Source organism: Bombina bombina, chromosome 3 (genome assembly GCF_027579735.1).
Source record: "Bombina bombina isolate aBomBom1 chromosome 3, aBomBom1.pri, whole genome shotgun sequence".
NCBI lineage: Eukaryota > Metazoa > Chordata > Amphibia > Anura > Bombinatoridae > Bombina > Bombina bombina.
Window position 1 is genome coordinate 703,691,682 of NC_069501.1, and position 15,326 is coordinate 703,707,007.

Below are 15,326 nucleotides of genomic sequence, written 5' to 3' on the forward strand. Positions count from 1 at the left end.
TTCCCACTGCATCATAAAAGGTCCTACTGGGGTTACCACTGTTACCAGGTAACTGTTCTGGTTGTGGGAATTGTTTCTGGGTAGGACTGACTGTAGGTGCATGCAGCAGAAAGCTGGAGCGGCAAGCACGTGAGGATTTGAGCATCTGTGCAGCTGCATACACTGCTCTCTTCAGTCTTGAGGCTGTGTGACTCATCTCACACTGTATCCATGCAGCCTTGGACAGACAGCATCCAGTCTGCTGGTCCCCTTAGCCCTGCTCTTTCTGCTGTGGCTCTAAGATCAACTAACTGAAGTTTGTTAGGGGAACAGTGCTTTGTAGAAAGGTGTTAGTGGGAAGAATAAGTGAGTGCACACACACCCCTCCCCATGCAGCATTGTCTAGTGCAAGGTGAGAGGGAACTTGTTCCTAGCAAAGAAGTGACATGTGCTGCTGTGGCTGATGTATAGGGTCGTGCTGATACTTCACACATTAATGTAAGGTTTATTTTTATAGTTTTTGTTTTCTCTCTGTCTCAGATTTTATAGCTTCCCATAGTAATTCTGGTGTTCCAGTCAGTAAATTTATACTGCACCTCCATGCTTCCTCCTCAGTCTTTACCTTGCTTTGCTCCTGTTGGCTGCTCTAAATCTCTTTAACCAGCTAACCTCACACCAGAATCACATTCAAAAGAATATTAAATGAATCCACAGTGGAGGAATTTATATATTTATTTACTTATTAGTACTGCTTAGGTCCAGTTTCACATATTGCAATTTATCTCATTTTTTAAATTATCTCAGCAGTGGATAATCCACTGCTGGGCTAATAATAATAAAAAATAGATTTAGTTGTTTTTTTGGATGTTGGGGTGGAGAGCAAAATTGCATGGGGGGGCCCAAGAAAATTTTCGCCCAGGTTCCAGTCAATATTAAAGACGGCCCTGGATGTCTATGGGGAAAAGCGTGCATGAGCACGTATTCTCAGCACTTGGATTTTGTGTGGTATGGAGCTCATCACAACCATATCGCACGCACAAGGCAGCTTTTCCAAAACTCATATTGGCAGCGCTATGCAGGCTATGGAACTTTTGTTGCGTTCATTTCACACCCTCTATAGCGCAAAACCTGTAATCTAGGTGTATGTAAGTTAGCTACCACATTTTACAATAAATACTGTAAATTAACCCAATATAGAAAAGGGCTTAATATATATATATATATATATATATATAACCCCTTAGACTTATACAAATAGAAATCATTGTCATCATAGACAGTCGGTCCTTTTGTCATGGTTATACTTATTCCATTAAACTCGGAACATGGTATACTCAATGGTAACTATTCACAGCCCCAACTTATATCTCTTTTTAACTGTTTTCTAGATAAAATCATAGGAATTGACTAAGGTTTAATATAGAATATAGAAAACATCAGCCTTGCTTAAAAGGACAAGAATGTTAAAATTCAACTTTCATGGTTCAGCTAGAACATGCAATCTTAAGAGACTGTTCATTTTACTTCTGTTATCAAATTTACTTAATTCTCTTGGTGACCTTTTTGAAAGGCATATCTAGGTAGGCACAGGAGCAGCAGTGCCGGGAGTTAGCTGGGTATTAGTAGTAACACACTTATGCCTTTTGTCATTAGCTCACGAGATATGCTCAGCTAGGCCCTACTAGTGCATTAGTGCTCTGTCATTGACTTTAACTATGTGTTTAACCCCTGTGTCGGTGTTGTAGTTATATGCAAGCAATGCATTTAACCCTTTTGTAGGTTTTGTAGTTATATGCAACAATAAAATCCTCTAACACATTAGTCACTTTTTTAGTTGCCCTTGTATGTCCCTTTAATTGTTGATCTGTTATGTTACAGCATGCTACAGGGGTTAACCAACCACCCAAGTAGTTTGGCAGTATCCCTGGTTAGAAGTGGTTAGCAGCTATTTAAACACCCGCACATTTCTAAACATAACTACAATTTGTGTGACAGTTGCTATGGAAACTTTTTCTTTTTGTATTTCAAGGAAAAACAGTGTTAAAAGCATGTATTTATTTGTCAAAAGAGTGAATGTGACTAAAGCTGCAGAAAATGCATGAATCTTCTATATATAAAATAAAAAAACTGATTATTATTTAACCACCTTACTGTGGTGGGTTAGAACAGCAATGTTCACATTCCATTCTTGTACTTGAACAAAACCTGGCAGTAATGAAGTCTGAATATCTGATGATTTATTAAATCCAGGGCTGAAATTAACAGGCACTTTAGTACCATATTTGGTACCTGAATGAATTTGTCTTCTTAGTAAGAGCACAGAACTTGGCACTTTTGTCACTCACATTATCAAACCTCAAATGTGCGCATTAATAATATAATATGCTCATGGCAAATATATAATCTGGCTTGTGCTTCTTTTTTTTTTTACTAATATAGGGCTAGATTACAAGTGGAGCGCTAAGTGGAGCACGCAAGGGATAAGAGTTTATTTGCGGCTCTTTGCCTGCGTCGGAAATAGCGCACGTATTACAAGTTGAAAGTGAGTGCGTTTGCTTGAGTGCAATTGAATTTAACACGCGCCGGGTTAGCTCGACTTCAGAGCTCTGGTTAACTGTTACACAAGACAAAAAGGTTGCACGAAAAACTTTTAAAAATATATTTAAAAGGGGGGGCGGGTCTAAACACCGACCAAGATGGCTGCTTTTTAATTTCGGCTGAGTTCTGGAGCAGTTAGATCCGCTGTCTATCACTCCTCTGACTGACAATCCAAATCCTACCATACTGCTGACTCATAACATAGCACCTAAGGAACGGATTTATATGTTTCTTTTCTCCCTACACTTTGAACTTTAGCCGTGCAGACCGGAATACATGAGGTGCGCAGCGGAGGCCTAATCACAGGCCTGCACCCTCATCTACCCTCCCGTTTCCTGAAATATAAGGCAAAAACAGCTATATACGCTGTCACAAATCTCTGAAACACAGAGACATTGCATACTCCTTTATATCCTATCGAGAGCAATACTGTGTAAAGACATGGAAGGATTAGACTACGCATTACAGGCCATGCTGACAGACTTTGAGAACCAGATGCGCAAAGTTATAAGGGACGCACTGAGACCATTGAGTCAGGCAATGCCCGATTATGCCTTGAGTTGCCAGGAGTCTGTAACCGCTTGCACTGAGAAGATAGGCTACTGCCTGCAAAACCCAGAGAGAGATGACACCACGGCCGACAAGACCTGTCCCTTGAGGGGCCGGGAGAACAGCTCTGTGGATGTGTACAAATCTCTGGATAATCCTACAGCCGTGGAAATGCAACACTTCTTGATCACTGTGAGACAACTTTTGGAACCACTTACTGTTAATGACCGTCAAAACCTGCTCCCTTACTATGAGATGCACGGAGCATATGATACATTCGGACCGCTTCACATTCTAGGCTCCCAGGAGACAGCGGACTCTAATACAGGGACAGTACATCCCCCTCTCACGAACATTAGAACGCCAAGAGATGTTCGCCACGGTGTGGGGTAACAATGTCAGGAACACTGCCTCGCTATAACGCCACACTGATCGGGGGGCAGTCATCTAATGTTTGCATCGGCTTTACCTAAGAAAAAAGCTGCTCCTCACATATGTTGCTCCCAAAACCACGAGAAGTTCATTCAGCATAATGAGACATTGACCTCATGACGATAATATATCTGAGATATAGTTGATGTTTCCATACCATTTGCATTACTGCCTAATTACTACCCTTCTCAGGACTGTGTTTAAATGCTCTTTTAACTTACCATACAACTCCTTATGTTAAATTAGCTCAAACGCCATACTCCTGCTAAGGGTTAAGTACCAATGAGCCTCTAGCCACATGTTGCATTTTACCATCCTGGGCTTCTGTCACTTCACTGTTTAATTTCCTCCTCCGTGTTGCCCACGCTTGGTAGGCGCTAGGTAACCTAATGTAGTTTTAATCTTGGCTTATACTGTTATCTATTATGCTGATGCGATCCCTAGGTTTAAGGTGCACTATATATGTATACAATTATTCCCAAGTAGGTAATACCTGTTATGAACTCTACCGTTTCTCCCAAATGTACATACAATAAATCGCTATGGGATTCATTTTCATAATAATGTTATTTTGAAAGCAAGCTGTTTATCCATTATTGCTTTGTGGACTGTTAGTTCTAGCAGCATAAATAATCTTGTCCATGAGTGGGGTCTATGTTTTTGTATAGCCAATATCTGCCTGAATTTATTCATACCCCAAATTTGTGTAGGCTAACCCCTGCACACATTAACTCCTATAGTACCACGATGCCCTATGATGCATATGTGTCCAGCAGTCTTTATGCTACCTAGGTTAGTTTGGTAATCTGTTTATATTGAGTTAAGATGAGTTGATATTTTACACCTAAGCTACTAATTGCATACTCAAGGTTCATAAATGTACTGTTATTTGTATGTAGTGAGAATCTTACTAGTGTATCTAGCAGAAGTTATACCAATAGGGGGACTCAAATTAAGTTTACTACCGGTCTTGCAATCTATTCTTATACATGTTAGACCCATATTGTGTGAGTAAATTGCCAGATCTCCTTTTAGAAGTGGTAACAGGGGCTATTGGTCACAGGGGTATCTCCAGAGGCCTGAAATATACTTGCATTCCTGGCTACATATAGAAGTAGGTCCCACAGAGCCACTTATAGATTACTGTGTATAATTTTCATAAATTGAGTGGGCGGAATTGAGCACCTTGATCCCTAACCATATTGATTGTCTTATGTGTCTGAGCCACCTGCGGCCGAGGTGGCACACTTGATTTTCTCGCCAGGGGTTCACTGGTTCTACTACCTGTAGGTGATTGCTCATAGCCTAGCATTTACATTACACAGATCTCTCTTTTACTCCATCTTTGTAGAATTTGACTGTACCATAATGGAGTCATAGCAGGCATATGTACCATTATTTGTATTTGTAATCCTACTTTCTAAGAAAACCTTACCCCATGCTTGAATGTTATATTATGTTTTCCTTGAGAATGATTTTCATATGGTGTAGCACCTTTTATGATTAAGCGGTTTAAAACAGTTAATACTGATGGTCCTTATTATATTATATATCAATTCACATGCCAGTTTTCCTCCTTGTTATTCTATCTATATAGGTAGGCCCTAAAGTGGCCTCTAGTGTTCCCAGAGGTAGTTAAAATGGTTGCCTCTTTAATATGTGCCATTTAGGTCCAAGAGTGACCTTCTTTGTCCCTCCCCTAAGCCCTTCCCTCTACAGTTAGATCTGCGAATATGGTCCAAAAGAGGCCAATGTGTGTTTTTGGGGAAGTTTATACTCCATATTCAGACAGTGTTTTAGAAGGGGTTATTTACTTACAGAAAAACTGAAGTTGAATGTTCTTTCCTATGGTTATATTTAATTGCCAATTTGTATTGTAGCACATGCCCTTTAACCATTCATTTTGTAATGCTATGTATAACATTTATCTTGTTGAGTGCTACTATGTGCTTTTCAGTGGCTATATGTATGGCAATTTTGTTCTGTTTTTATATTTCAACCTCAATAAAAAACTATTTAAAAAAAATATATATATATATATATATATATTTAAAAGTACAGTTACACTCATAATAACACTGTCTGATAAAAATTACTTTAACAAAATTGCATTACAAAGTTATAAGGGCTCAGAGATATGAGGTCTCAGCCAGGTGTTAAAAAAAAAAAAGCATAAGAAGGACTTTAACATTGAGATACTACATATACATGTCTAAATATGTATGTGTGTTTATATATATATATATATATATATATATATACATATATGTATATATAAGTGTGTGTGTTTCTCTGTGTGCACATATGTATTTATGTGTTTTACTGTATATTTACTGTACATATTTCACATTCTAATGTTCTTCATTACAGGATAATGTACTTTTTATTGTAAATACATATTCCTAGCGCATGGGAATGTAACACTCATCGGGTTCATGATTTAGATTTTACCGGGTTCGGGTTGGTGCACATATGCAAAATCACTTAAAAGTGATGCACCATAACTGTATAAAGCTGACAGGAAAATATCACCTTAGAATCTCTATGAAAAAAAGGAAGATATTTTTACCTCACAATTTCCTCAGCTCAACAGAGTAATTGCTGTGCAAACAGTTATAATTCAGCTGCTGTCCAGCTGCAGGTTAAAAAAATAAAATAATAAGAAGAAATTAACAGCATCAGCAGTGTGGAGGTCATGAACTCTTTTACTGTGATCTCATGAGATTTCACTTAACTCTTGTGAGATTTCATAGTAAACTTCCTTAAACTGAATAGGGAAATAACACGAGTGCGCATAAGGCTCACTCCCTTGCTGGTCCCCGGGACACGCATACTGATTTGCTGCTTAAAGTCCTTTACAATGGGGAGTGAATACTTAGGACTTTTTGAGGTAAAATATCTTTCTTTTTTACATAGAGATGTTCAGGTGATATTTTCTAGTCAGCTTTTTACAGCTATGCTACATCACTTTTAAGTGTTTCAACATTTGGGTATCATGGCCCTTTAAGGTGTGTTATTGAAATATTAAATATAAAATATGAATATATATATATATATATAAATATTATTAAAAATTATTAAACATATCGTAAAATATATAGATATATTCTATGGATTATTTAACATTTCTACAGTATGTTTAATAATATTAAAAAATTTGCCTTAAGATTACATGAAGAGGATGTTTTTTTTTTTAGATTAGGGTTTTGGGCTTTAGGTAAAAGAGCTGAATGCCCTTTTCAGGGTAATGTAAAATAGCTGAATGACTTTTTAAGGGCAATGCCCATACAAATGCCATTTTCAGGGCAATGGGTAGCTTAGTTTTTTGTTAGAGTTAGGTTTTTTATTTTGGGGGAGCTGGCGGTTTAGGGGTTAATAGGTTTATTTAGTGGCGGTGATGTGGGAGGCCAGAGGTTTAGGGGTTAAAAAAATTATTATAGTGGCGGCGTTGTTGGGGAGCGGCGGAACAGGGGTTAATAGCTTTTATTAGTGGCGGTGATGTGGGAGGGCAGAGGTTTAGATTTAAATAACTTGTATTAGTGGCGGCGATGTCGGGGAGCAGCAGATTAGGGGTTAATAACTTTACTTAGGTGTCAGCGATGTCGGGGCGGCAGATTAGGGGTGTTTAGACTTGGGGTTTATGTTAGGGTGTTAGGTTTAAACTTAACTTTTTCCCCCATAAACATCAATGGGGTTGCGTTACGGAGCTTTTCATTCCGCGCTTCAAATGTTAGTTTTTTTTTCTAACACTCTCTCCCCATTGATGTCTATGGGGGAAAGCGTGCACGAGCAAGTTGTGAGGTATGGAACTTAACGCCACCATATCGCAAGCACAAGGAGGCTTTTCAGTAACTCGTAATGGCAGCGCAATGGAGGGTGAAATAACGCAACTTTTGTTGCGTTCGTTTCGCACCTTCTATAACGCAAAACTCTTAATCTAGGTGATAGAAAATAATGTAATTTGTATTATTAAATATATATTTCTATATATATATGTGATACTGTTCATGTAAAATACATACCTATATATAGGAATATATATATACATGCATAGGTATATACAGATATATACAGTATCTCACAAAAGTGAGTACACCCCTCACATTTTTGTAAATATTTTATTATATCTTTTCATGTGACAACACTGAAAAAATGACACTTTGCTACAATGTAAGTAGTGAGTGAACAGCCTGTATAACAGTGTAAATTTGCTGTCCCTCAAAATAACTCAACACACAGCCATTACTGTCTGAACCATTGGCAACAAAAGTGAGTACACCCCTAAGTGGAAATGTCCAAATTGGACCCAAAGTGTCAATATTTTGTGTGGCCACCATTATTTTCCAGCAATATCTTAACCCTCTTGGGCATGGAGTTCACCAGAGCTTCACAGGTTGCCAGTGGAGTCCTCTTCCACTCCTCCATGGCGACATCACAGAGCTGGTGGATGTTAGAGACCTTGCGCTCCCCCACCTTCCGTTTGAGGATGCCCTACAGATGCTCTATAAGGTTTAGGTCTGGAGACATGCTTGGCCAGTCCATCACCTTTACCCTCAGCTTCTTTAGCAAGGCAGTGGTCATCTTGGAGGTGTGTTTGTGGCTGTTATCATGTTGGAATACTGCCCTGCGGCCCAGTCTCTGAAGGGAGGAGATCATGCTCTGCTTCAGTATGTCACAGTACATGTTGGCATTCATGGTTTCCTCAATAAATTGTAGCTCCCCAGTGCCGGCAGCACTCATGCAGGCCCAGACCATGACACGTCCAACACCATGCTAGACTGTAGGCAAGACACACTTGTCTTTGTAGTCCTCACCTGGTTGCCGCCACACACGCTTGACACCATCTGAACCAAATAAGTTTATCTTGGTCTCATCGGACCACAGTACATGGTTCCAGTAATCCATTTCCTTAGTCTGCTTCTCTTCAGCAAACTTTTTGCTGGCTTTCTTGTGCATCATTTTTAGAAGAGGCTTCCTTCTGGGACGACAGCCATGCAGACCAATTTGATGCAGTGTGCGGCGTATGGTCTGAGCACTGACACACTGACCCCCCACCCCTTCAACCTCTGCAACAATGCTGGCAGCACTCATACGTCTATTTCCCAAAGACAACCTCTGGATATGATGCTGAGCATGTGCACTCAACTTCTTTGGTCGACCATGGCGAGGCCTGTTCTGAGTTGAACCTGTCCTGTGAAACCGCTGTATGGTCTTGCCCACCATGCTGCAGCTCAGTTTCAGGGTCTTGGCAATCTTCTTATAGCCTAGGCCATCTTTATGTAGAGCAACAATTCTTTTTTTCAGATCCTCAGAGAGTTCTTTGTCATGAGGTACCATGTTGAACTCCCAGTGACCAGTTTGAAAGAGTGTGAATGTTTAACACACCTGCTCCATATTATTTTATGTGAATAACATTGGAATGTGATGTCAGGTTCAGTGCTCTTGAATATACGCTTTTGTTATATTTTTTTGAGAGGGTGGCAGGGGGGTGCTGGGATTTTTGGTTATATGGACAAAGACACATTTTTCTGCCCTCTCCCAACACTGACGAAATGATATACCCTTATTACTACTTCTTAAAAAAATGTTTTAGTGATGCATTTAGCAGCTATAGATAACTATTTTATCAATAATGATAGAGAAAATAGGTTTACTTTATCACATCAAATTCTTGAATGTTAATCTGATCTATTATAACTATAATAGCGATAATGGTTAATTTCTACATGACATAATGCACCAAAGTGGTGGCTTTACTAAATATAGCAAATCAGTGGAGGCTCTTCACATTGGCCTCTAGTTATCAAGCTGTCTACTTACCTGCATTCGCCGGCCAAATACCCTCGCCTAAGCTCGCCTAACATCACCGCCGCGGATCTGAATACGTTCGCCAAAGTTATCAAGAAAGCTGTCAAGAAGCCGCGCACCAAGTACGGAGCAATGAGCAGTGGATTGTTGTTAACTGACAATCATTGATCGCGCTGCTCATCGGCTTCTTCGCAGCTTTCTTGCTAGCTTGTCACTAAGCACCCACAATATGCTATACTGTTTTACCCCCTATACCGCCACTCACGGAGCCCCCCCGCAGCTAAATAAATGTATTAACCCCTAAACCACCGCTCCTGGACCCCTCCGCAACTATAATAAATATATTAACCCCTAAACCGCCGCTCCCGGACCCCTCCGCCACTATAATAAATATATGAACCCAGAAACCGCCGCTCCCGGACCCCGCCGCCACCTACATTATACCTATTAACCCCTAACCTGCCACCACCTATACCGCCGCCACCTACATAAAGTTATTAACCCCTATCCTGCCGATCCCGGACCCCATCGCAAATAAATTAATTGTTTAACCCCTAAACCGCTGCACCCGGAGCCCGCCATCACCTACATTACATTTATTAACCCCTACTCTACCCCCCTACACCGCCGCCACTATATTAAATGAATTAACCCCTAAACCTAACCCTAACAACCCCCTAACTTAAATATTATTTAAATTAATCTAAATAAATATTCCTATAATTAAATAAATAATTCCTATTTAAAACTAAATACTTACCTATAAAATAAACCCTAAGATAGCTACAATATAATTAATAATTATATTGTAGCTATTTTAGGGTTTATTTTTATTTTACAGGCAACTTTGTAATTATTTTAACTAGATACAATAGCTATTAAATAGTTATTAACTATTTAATAGCTACCTAGCTAAAATAACTACAAAAGTACCTGTAAAATAAATCCTAACCTAAGTTACAATTACACCTAACACTACACTATCATTAAATAAATTAAATTAATTAACTACAATTACCTAACATTAAATAAAATTAACTAAAAATAACTAAAGTGCAAAAAAAAAAAATCTAAATTACAGAAAATAAAAAATAATTACAAGAATTTTAACTAATTACACCTAATCTAAGCCCCCTAATAAAATAAAAAATCCCCCCAAAATAATAAAATTCATTACTCTAAACTAAATTACAAATAGCCCTTAAAAGGGCCTTTTGCGGGGCATTGCCCCAAAGTAATCAGCTCTTTTACCAGCCCTTAAAGGGCTTTTTGCGGGGCATAGCCCCAAAGTAATCAGCTCTTTTGCCTGTAAAAAAAAGAAATATAATATCCCCCCCCCCAACATTACAACCCACCACCCACACACCCCTACTCTAAAACCCACCCAATCCCCCCTTAAAAAAAAAAACCCTGAAGATCACCCTACCTTGAGCCGTCTTCAGCCAGCCGGGCACAAGCGGTCATCCGATCTGTCCAGAAGTCTTCATCGAATCCGGGCAGAAGAGGTCCTCCAAGCGGCAGAAGTCTTCATCCAAGCGGTATCTTCTATCTTCAATCAACCGGAGTGGAGCGGAGCCATCTTGAATCCAGCCGACGTGGAGCCATCCTCATCCATAGACGTCCTAACACCGAATGAAGGTTCCTTTAAATGACGTCATCCAAGATGGCGTCCCTTGAATTCCGATTGGCTGATAGGAGTGTGTGGGTGGTGGGTTGTAATGTTGGGGGGGGGGGGTATTGTATTTCTTTTTTTTTTACAGGTAAAAGAGCTGATTACTTTGGGGCAATGCCCCGCAAAAAGCCCTTTTAAGGGCTGGTTACAGAGCTGATTACTTTGGGGCAATGCCCCGCAAAAGGCCCTTTTGAGGGCTATTTGTAATTTAGTTTAGGGTAGGGAATTTTATTATTTTGGGGGCTTTTTTATTTTATTAGGGGGCTTAGATTAGGTGTAATTAGTTTAAAATTCTTGTAATTTATTTTTTATTTTCTGTAATTTAGAGGTTTGTTTTTTTTGTACTTAGTTATTTTTAGTTAATTTTATTTAATGTTAGGTAATTGTAGTTAATTAATTTAATTTATTTAATGATAGTGTAGTGTTAGGTGTAATTGTAACTTAGGTTAGGATTTATTTTACAGGTACTTTTGTAGTTATTTTAGCTAGGTAGTTATTAAATAGTTAATAACTATTTAATAGCTATTGTACCTAGTTAAAATAATTACAAAGTTGCCTGTAAAATTAAAATAAACCCTAAAATAGCTACAATATAATTATTAATTATATTGTAGCTATCTTAGGGTTTATTATATATATATTTAAGTTAGGGGGGTGTTAGGGTTAGGGCTAGACTTAGGTTTAGGGGTTAGTTCATTTAATATAGTGGCGGCGGTGTAGGGGGGGTAGATTAGGGGTTAATCAATGTAATGTAGGTGGCAGCGGTGTAGGGGGGCAGGATAGGGGTTAATAAATGTAATGTAGGTGGCGGAGGGCTCCTGGTGCGGCGGTTTAGGGGTTAAACAATTAATTTATTTGCGGCGGGATCCAGGATCGTCAGGATAGGGGTTAATAACTTTATATAGGTGGCAGCAGTATAGGGGGCAGCAGATTAGGGGTTAATAGGTATAATGTAGGTGGCGGAGGGGTCCGGGAGCGGCGGTTTAGGAGTTCATATATTTATTATAGTTGCGGCGGGGTCCGGGAGCAGCGGTTTAGGGGTTAATAAGTATAAAGTAGGGGGCGGCGGTGTAGGGGGGCAGATTAGGGGTGTTTAGACTCGGGGTACATGTTAGGGTGTTAGTTGCAGACACTTCCCATAGGAATCAATGGGATATTGGGCAGCAGTGAACATGCTGCTGTCAGACTCCCATTGATTCCTATGGGATCCGTGGCCTCCAGGGTGGCGGATTGAAAACCAGGTACGCTGGCCCGGAATAGTGCCGAGCGTACCTGCTAGTTCTTTGATAACTAGCAAAAGTAGTCAGATTGTGCCGTACTTGCGTTCGGAACATCTGTAGTGACGTAACCATCGATCTGTGTCGGACTGAGTCCGGCGGATCGTATGTTACGTCACTATATTCTACTTTTGCCGGGCTGTAGGGCTTGATAACTACAGCGAATCAGCCTCGCCACAAATACGCTGCGGAATTCCTGCATATTTGCGGTTGACGGCTTGATAACTAGAGGCCATTGAATCAGACAGTGGTAACAATATATAAAACACATGAACCTGGAGGCAGGATGACCTCTTTTCTTTTTCACCAGTCTGATACTAGCATGTGTAACCGGGAAATGTATCAAGAAGCATGTGGACAAGTTCTCAAGCAGAGAACTTGTCCACCTGCAATTGCTACTTGCTAAAATTTAAGACTGCAGAAGAGCTCTGTTCTCTCCTGCTCCCTGCTCTATGGCAACTAATTGTGTGAGAGCAGTGTCTGTCAACCACATCGGACAAGTGACATTAAGGCAATTTATCTATGCCAAGCCCTACAATAGGTTTTGTCCAGGGGAAAATTACAACTCAACTTATTTTGGACAGGTGTTCCTGTATAGTGATGATAATTAACATTTATGCACTGATAAACACAATGCTCCGCATTGTATAATAATGCAAGGCACCTTCACACTAATAGACATGCTGCACTGTATAATTAATAAAGAGTACCTATACACTGATACCATATATGCTGAACTGTATAATGATTTTGAGGGTCCATACACTAAAAAACAGATCAGGCTGCCTTCTATAATGATGATGGTTGCCTATAAACTGATGGGGAACACTCTGTGCAGTATAATGATGCAGAACATTTATACACTGAAAATGAATACACTTCACTGTATAATTATGACAAATATATATACACTAATATAGGACATGTTGTGCTTAATAAGGATGATGACATCGATACAATTTAATGTATAGGTATGCATGTAGAGTAGAGTTGACAGATAAATAGAAATGTGGTACTGCACAATCATGACTTTAAATAGATAGACATATACCCATTAGGCTGTGGGTTGAGGCAAGTTCCACTGCAGTCACCAAATTTTATGAAGGCTGCTATAGGTTTGCAAACAGTGCAGGGGCTGTGCAGTGAGATATTTCAGGCAGATGCTTCCAGCTGTTCTGGCTGACCTGCACTCTGTCTTCCTATGTTTCAGAGGAATCCCCTCTCTTTCTTGCCATAATGTCCCTCAATCCCCCCTGTATTTGTTTGTTAAACTTTGTCTGGTGTCTTTTATATTGTATTGTACTGTACTTTTATCTTTGTACTCATGGACAGCGCTGTGGAATCTGTTGGCACTTTATAAATAAAGAATAATAATAATGTCACTAAATATACTGTGAAACACAAGTTAGGTAGCAAAAAATAAATAAATACATTTACAAAAGTGTATGTCATGTACCAAACTTGCGCCCACCCTGCAAGGGTGGCCTAAGGTGGTCATCTAGCCTCTATTGTAGCACCAGCCCTGGGGGAAGTAAAAAATCTGTTGAAAACTTATAATGTTCAGGCATGTGAAAATGATTTATCTACAATGAAAGGCAATAGTGAAACCTACTGCTAAGATAAAACTGTTATTATCCTTACTTTAAATTTAAGAAGAGTTGCACACTCCCACACACACACTTCCCCTCACACACACACACACACACCCTCACACACACCCTCACACACACTCACCCTCACACAGAAACCATAAGACCCAAAAACAAACTCACACCCTCACACACACCCTCACACACACCCTCACACACACCCTCACACACACCCTCACACAAACCCTCTCACACACACACACAAACCCTCTCACACACACACACCCTTAAACACACATACACACACACACCCTCACACACAAACATTTTATGGTTTTGACCCAATACATTAAGGGCTAGATGACAAGTGAGGCACAAACGATTGCACTAGCATTATCACGATCCTTTGCGCCCTCTTTCCATTGTGCTTGCATGACAAGTTAAATTTACTCTACAATCCTTACCACATACTCAGAGCTGTGGTTAACTGTTTTCCGAAAACAAAAAAGTTGCACAAAGCACTTCAAAGATATATTACAAAGTACAGTTACACTCATATAAACGCTAATGAAATTTATTTAAATAAAATATTGCACAAAAGTTATAAGAGATCAAAGATATGAGATCTTAGGTGTTAGAAAAAAAAAGCCACAAAAGGAAATGCACCCTGCTGACTTCTCAAGGCTAACTGTGCTACATGTATTTACCTAATTGTCTTTAATTGATAACTACTGCAAAACAATGCACTGTATACTAACATTATTGCCAAAACAAGTTTGAATTGGCTCCTCCAAATAAGGCAAATTGTGGGTGGAGTTTGGCTGTTAAAATCAATTGCAGCAAGGAAGATTTGTTTTAAAAATGTTTAGAGTTGGCTGATATGTTATTCTATAGCAATACAACAAACATGTCTTCTAATTACAAGGTGTCTACTGTACTTTTCAGATATGGTAACTTTCTCTTACAATCATCTATCCTCTTTGTTTTCCCCTCCTGTGATATCAGTGCAACTTGCCTTTCCTCTATTCTGCTTTATGTGTTTTACATTATTTGTCCTCATTCTTCTTAACTGGTGTGCAAAGGAAGTTATTTAAATACACAGTTAATGGAGATGGACACAACTGCTTTAAAGGGACATTCCAGTCAAAATATAAATGCACATAGATTAATTACATCTTTGAATAGAAACATATTTGCATTATACATGTATTAGCAAAAATGCTTCTAGTAAAAGTTATCACTGTTTTAGAGTTAACATTTTTCTCTGCAAGTTCATGTGAAGCATAGCTAGATATTGTTACTGCACCCACATTTTAAATATTGCAGCTGCTCAGATCATCACTGGGGTTTGTATGATGTCAGTGTTTCATGTGGTGTAAATGATAACAGTACAAGGCATTAGTGTACAGAAGCCATGATATT